Raw genomic sequence first — 7,342 nt, 5'->3', positions numbered from 1 at the left:
ACAATTGTTCATGGATGTTTATTGTGAGTCAACTCATGTTGAAACTGAAAACAATCTCAATCACTCTCTAGCTTCTCGCTAGTTAAGATGACCAAACTTAGTGCTAGAACAGAACTTGAACCTACTCTTCCAACGATATCAAAGTAGCAAATGAAGGGCTATAGGTTTCACCCGTTGGTAGAGAAGTTAAGGCAAAACCTTTTACTAGTAACTACTTGCAAATGTTCATGTTTACTATTTAATCGTGTGTGTTTGTTTGAATGTAAAATAAACTAACTCTCAGTTGGAGGCTGATCAGCTACATTAACATGTATCAGCTGTAAACTGACAATAGCGTTTCTTTCCTTTTGCGCACAGGCAATGTGCAAGCTACTCGGGTAGGGTGCTCGATCCTCTACGACTTTCATTAAGTCCAACTTACTCATCTCCATCTGCAAATCAATGTACAAACTCAAACAAACAAAGTTTTGAATTTGCTGAACCTAGCTGTGGACCAGTAAAGATACTAAGCATTTTAAAATATCTGCTAAGATCTTGCTGGAACCTAAGCAATATCCGCTAAGAACCTAAGCAATATCTGCTAAGAACCTAGGCAATATTTGCTAAGAATGCATTACCAGCAGTAGACCTTTCCTTAGCTCAAACTTAGGTAGCCCTAGGTTTAACCCATGGCTGAGCAGATTCAGCTCACTTCAGATTCTCCCACTCACCCATATGTAGGTCAGAAAGTCCATCCATCTAACAAGTCCTGTGCAGTTGGCATCTATCTTCAAGAAAAGTTCTCCCAGCTCTTTCTCGCTGTGGTAAGGATACACATTGCCATGCCAAAGAGAGACAAACAGCCCAACTCCAACGCCACCATTCTTTCCTACAAGTTCATATGACAAATCTCAAGAAATGTTGCTGTAGATTTGTTTTTCTGGAGTTTTGGTGTAGTTTGGTATAGTAAAACTGATAAATTACATACACAGGCAGATTAAAAAAACTCTCTAAACATGAAAATATCTTCTGAGCATATTTAGTTCTGGCTACAATGATGAAGACCTTGATACAGACCTTGGTACTTATTGTGTATGTTGGAAGATTTGCATACCATATGCCATTTTCAACATGACTCACTACTTCATAAGGTCAAGGTTATCAGAAAAGGGCATTTCTAAGAAACTGAACAATGTGTATTAGTTGTTAGTTATTTTAAAACAATTTAAAACTAAAGCTTTGCAGTATATTATAACTAAAATATGTGTTGCAAATGCTTTGGCCAGAGCATGAAAGAGGTTTGCCAATTAGCCATTTTGTGATATTTTTTTCTGTTTGCTTCAATTAGTGACATTTAATTTCTTAGCAAATATAATCAGTAGAAGGATTTCGGTTTGAAAAATTATAGCATAACCTCACAGTTTTATACGAATTGTGACTGCTTCACATAGAAACCAATAAAAACCAGATTATAGCTTCTCTATGCTTGTGCTTATAATATTAAAATTATATTAGGTTTGCGTAAGTCTATGTTTGATTTTGTATCAACAGCTTTCGTAGTTTTTATGAAAATGTTTAAATAATGATTTTTATAAATCAAGTTACAGCATATATCGTAATCGTAACAGTTATTAGTAAAAACTTTTATTCCTTTACAACGATAGTCTTAGTGCTTGTATTGCGTGTAGCTCTATAAAGATGAAATCTATCACCATTTGAACACAGCAGAAAAGGCCAGAATAATCATACAAAACATGAATATGGAGCCTGAAGTCACTTCCTATAGGATGCTAAGATTTGTGACAACATGATATAAACCCTATAACCTATTAACCTATGAACTGGATCCATCTAAAAGTGTTCATGTTCAATTTAGATATTTGTATAAACAACAAATAAACAAATTAAAAATTGGTGCTTGAAGAATATCCATTCTGTCTTGCAGAATATAAAAATTTTAAAAAATATCTCAAAAAATAGGTAGGCCTACTTTATACTTTGATTATATTTAATTTGCGTTTTTTTTAAAATTTGCTTGTAAAAGATTTTGACGAGAAACTCTAAACCCTTTTAATCCAATTGCATTCTATTAAACACATTAGCTTGTGTAACCATCTGTAGAATTAATGCGACTTCAACCTCTCCTACCTACTTCATTATTTGAAAATGGGCATGAGTGCCGCCAAACCATGCTCTGAATAGGCAGAATAGCACAGGCCACCCAAACACGTTTAGCAATGAGCTCTTGTTCATAACGCAAGTCATTTTTGTCATAAATCCGTTTTCCATTTGCTTTCTTAACATTTTCATTTTACTATTTTTGTTTTGTTGGCTTCTACTTTACAGCATGGCCTACCCTTTTGTTTAGCTAATCCACAGGATTAGCAGCAATCAACCGGAAGTTTCCGAAGTGGTTATGTTAGAAATGTCAGAAATGGACTTACACAACTGAATTAATTTTAGCTATTTCCTGTCTCGTGGTTGTCTCACTTCATTTGCTGCCGTATAAATCGCGATTAAATTAACCATTTAGAACGAAATAAAGTGAACATTACATTCAGGTATGATGATTGAACATGAGAGAGCCGTTTGGTTAACAGCTTGTGAGTTTTAGCTATTTTAGCTGCTTCCTTCAACTAAGCATCCAACATCGAAGGCTTCGGCGGGTCACCGTGGGGTCACTCTTTTATGGAGTTGTCTTATTTTTAAGACTTAATTTTGCAAAGTAGAAACTTTATACCAGCCGTTGACCTCAGGACCCTCTTGTACAAGAAATCAATGGGTTCAATTGCGTAAAGAAGTCGCTCCTTTTTTGTCAAAAGTTACATAAAGTATCGACTGAAATTATGCGCCACTACAATATCAACCTTTAATAAATCTTTACTATGTCTGCCCATTCTTCCATTGATTTGAAGCCGTTGTTAGAGATTGAGAAACAGGATTACTATAAAAAGGTTTTATACTCCAAACTTCCTGCTCGGTAGTTCGACACTTCAACACTTATGCCTATGGACCACCTTCCAGATTTTAAGAATAATTGTGCACATACTTATTCTCTGTACTTTATTGGCACTCCTGATGATCTCTCACAGCACTCTAAACCATTAGGGTACTAGTAATAATAGTAATAGCTACAACAATAATATCCCACATGAAAACTAAACCTATACTACCGTAGCTAAGTGTGTATAGAAGGAATCTGCTATCAGAAATCCCACAAAAACATAGTCATGGGTAAACCCAGCTGATAGTTTTTTGGTAAAAATACCTCGTTGATAAGAATGCTGAAGAAAACCTTTTTCTAAACGTTTTAGAGAGTTGACATTTAGTGCTTCAGAAGGGAGAAGATCGCTTTGTTGTTGCTGAGGAAGATTAGTGGGCTCAGTGAGAGAAAATATCTGAGTAAGAAGGGAGTTAGTGACACTGCTGTCGAGGCGTTCTAGTGCGGTGACAACATCTGTAGGTACTTCCACTGTAATGTTGGTGAAAAGACAGTTAAGCGATGTTACACGTGTTAAAAACTAATACAAAACTTTGTCATCTTCCTTGAAAGATCAGGTTTTCAAAAATGATGAATGCATTGATATGTTGTTGACTATACACCTGTTAAACTTGTCATTTCAAACCCTAAGTTTGGGGAATTATTGGTGTAGAACCAATGCTCTTTCTGATGTTTTTTTAGACCATCACTGCCAAACACAAAATTGAAATAACCACAGATTTTTTTATAGCCTCACCATAATTATAGTACTGAGAATAGTACATATTGAAAATAAAATACTAAATTAGAGAGTTTACCAGCCCCCGAGAGAAGAAACTTCAAAATTGTTTAATCTTATCGGAATGAGCCAGCCCAGTGACTAGCGTACAGTAACAAATTGTGAGTTCAGACTCGCTTAAATCACCTATTCAGATAATAATTGAAATGCCCTGAAGCAAGTTGATCATTATTAATTATGGAATCCTGTTTGTAGGCTTATAAACAACTCTAAGACTGCTCTATATGACAAGCTTCACAGGTAATATGAATACTTCCTTGAAGTACCTCAAGCTGTACTACTGATTGAAACTACCTGACAAATCTTCTAATTTGAATATAATAAATTTACCTACCGTGTATAGAATCATTATAACAAATAGTATATGATATATTACGCAATGACGTGTTTACAAGAATACCTGGAGGTGATACTTTCTCATCATTAGGTGGTTCTTTGAAAGATACTGCTGACTTTATAGGTGGCAATGGCTTCAGAGAGTTCAATTGCAAGTCCATGCTGACTAGTTAACTGTTTCAACTCCTGAACATTGTGACGTTATAACAATCAATTTGTCTCAATGTCCCAATATGCTTTACGTAATAACATAACTACACAACCTGGTGTTTCCTCACAGTGTACCAAATACAAGTATTCAACAGTCAAAAAGAGCAGATGCCTTTTTGACCTCAAACCACTGATATTGGTTGTTCACAACTTGTCTGTGAGACAAAGACTGGTTTAAATATGTGCTAGAACAACTGCGATTGCCGAACATGTTCCTTATAATTCAATGAGCAACTCAAGTCCAACAATCTAGTTCAGATTTTGGAGCTAAACATCTCATTGCAAGTAACTGTCTAGCTATTGGGTGACCACCATTTAAAATTTCATTATTTCTCTATCATTTGCATTTGTTTTTGACGTTTGGGGTGGTCTGACTGTCAGGATGTTTTCAAGGTTAACATCGACAAAACTTGATCAAGGTTAAAACACTTAGGTCAAGCGAATGTGTGATTATGATGTCTATAGTTGCAAAGAGACCAACAGAATAGAGACAAGTAACGCTGCAACTTGAAAGTAATAGCCAATATTAATTATCGAAGCGGTAGCAACTAGTGACGTCATTTTGTACGTAGCTTTCTTCTGAGTGTTTTAACCGCAATCAGGTTTGTCGATTTAAAATTCTAAATCTCAAAACATACTGATACTTTCTGATAAATTGTGCCAAAAATTTGTGTAAGTTCATCTTTATATAACATAATTGTATATATATATACTTATTGAATTCCCGGATATTGCACGAGTAATAAAATTGATTCTGCATAAAAAATTTATTTTTGATTGACTAAGTTTCTTTACCTAATGAATTGGAGTAGCTTAAGCTAGTCTAAATCTTTATATGGTAACAAGAACCGCATCTGTCCTTCTGAAATCAGCATTAGGAAAAAAGATTGTGCCATGGTCTCTCACGCAATCATGATCCTCAAGCATGCTAGCTGAATTATAAAGCATGTTACTTTAACCAATAAGCATTGAAGATTAACAGGTGTAATAAGTATGGTGTGCTGCACAATTATTCCATAGTATCACTGGTTGAACGCATAGTGCAATGTATAGTACCCCTGTATGCAGAGCTGGTGGTACCGAGTTCAATTATATTGTGATACGGATTTTCCGTTTCTATAATGTTTTCGATATACCTAGACACACGACAGATAGACTTTTATTATATTCTCACAAACTAGTATTTTGAATGTAATAACCAAAAAATTATTTTAAAACTGTACGGAAGAAAATTTTATAAATACACATTAATTTACAGTAAAAACTAATCAACATGTATTATCCTGGTTGAATACTCATTTGAATTGAAATAGGGATGTTCAAAGACAAGTTAGGCACTTGGGACTGTCCATACTGTTTCTTGTTGCTAAATGATATTGCTTTCAAAGCTTGATTATTGAATATTCCGCAGCGCCTCGACTCGCTCATAGTTGATCAGCCGGAGGGCTTTAGCTGCGGGTTGTACACCTCCAAGTCTCACTGCAAGCGGTTGACTGATACAGACTTTCAGAGTTCGGATCAAACTGAATGATGGAGACAATGAGCTGCAGCGCCGGTGAGATGACTTTCAATCAGGTCACACAAAACTCGGATGAAAAGGTAAGAGTTTAGCATGTGAATTATTTATAGACATTCTAAAATTTAAACTCAGCATTCCATCTTGTAAATGTTATGCGGAGTAAAGAAGCGGTAGGTTGGTAGTTATCTAATACACGCTCTGTCATAATTACATGGTTAGTGGTTTATCATAAACCTTACCTCTAAATCATAAAATTCAACAAATTTTATAGTAAATTTAATCACCGCTCTCCATTGACTAATTTTTCATGTAGGACGCTTTACCACCGCTCCTTCCTAGGTCTTTGGGAGTCTGCAAGGCCTCGGGCTAAGTTCTTGTACGTGACTAAACAATACCAAGATATACTCCATAGTAATTCCCAAGGGAACACAAAAACAATGGCAGTTATCGCAGGTCAGGATGTAGTTTTCAACACCCATAATGCATTGAAACAGCGTAGATGCAGAGCATCATCAATAAACAGCATAGAAAACTCAATAACGTTTAGCCTCAAGGCATTTATGATGGTTTATGATCATCATTCTAGACAAGCAAATCTGACAGATTATGTACCACTATTGTCAAATGCGCTATTGACCACACTAACCAATATTAGCAAGACACAAAATGGAAACAAATTATTAGGCCTGCTTTGAAATGTAGATAAACAAATGTAATCATTGTAGAATGGATGCCTTGGGCATGGTTCACAATTGTCTGACCTAAAATGCCTGACCTATAAAAATATAAGAAGGCAAGAGCCTACTTTGAAGATGTTTTTGCTGTCACTATGTTTCCATGACCCGGGTGATGCAGATTTGGAGTTGTGCGCACGTTGAGTTACCGTGTGATGTGTTTTAAAGGACATTCGCATCTTGTGGATTAACGCAGGCACTTGTTAGAAAGGATTTCTATGCCGGAGGTCATCGGCACACATTCGGAACTGCTCAAACCAAAATAAAAATGACCGAAGTGTGAAAAGTTAAAGGTTGACTTGCAACAAAATTCACATTACAGTTATTTGATATCTTCTCGTTTTTTAGCTTTTAAGGGCTTGTAATCACATTTCCACATATTAGGCACCTAGAAAAACATATGTTGCATCATTCGCAAGTGCCATTTTCATCATTGGCAAGCATGAAATAGTTGGTAGAAATTTGTGAGTAACAAAACTCGTTTGACTTGTGTATTTTTGCCGTTTCAACCTTGTGAATTATGCACGCTTGCGGGGCAACCACATCATGGAAACGTGATTAGACTTTGCTAAATGAAATATTAAGAGGTGTAACTTGTGTCAATATAAAGAGATGTAACTTGTGTCAGTATTGCTTTGTGAAATGTCTTGGTAAGAATAATATTTGAGAATGGAAATCAGAATGCCTGGTTATGAATAACGCATACATTTTATTATAGTTTGGTATGATTAAACTCACAGCTGGTAAATGACGACACCAAAACTACATGAATAACAACAGAGTGA

The sequence above is a fragment of the Watersipora subatra genome, chromosome 1 (assembly GCF_963576615.1).
Source record: "Watersipora subatra chromosome 1, tzWatSuba1.1, whole genome shotgun sequence".
NCBI classification, from domain to species: Eukaryota; Metazoa; Bryozoa; class Gymnolaemata; order Cheilostomatida; family Watersiporidae; genus Watersipora; species Watersipora subatra.
Note: the sequence above shows the minus strand (reverse complement) of the source record.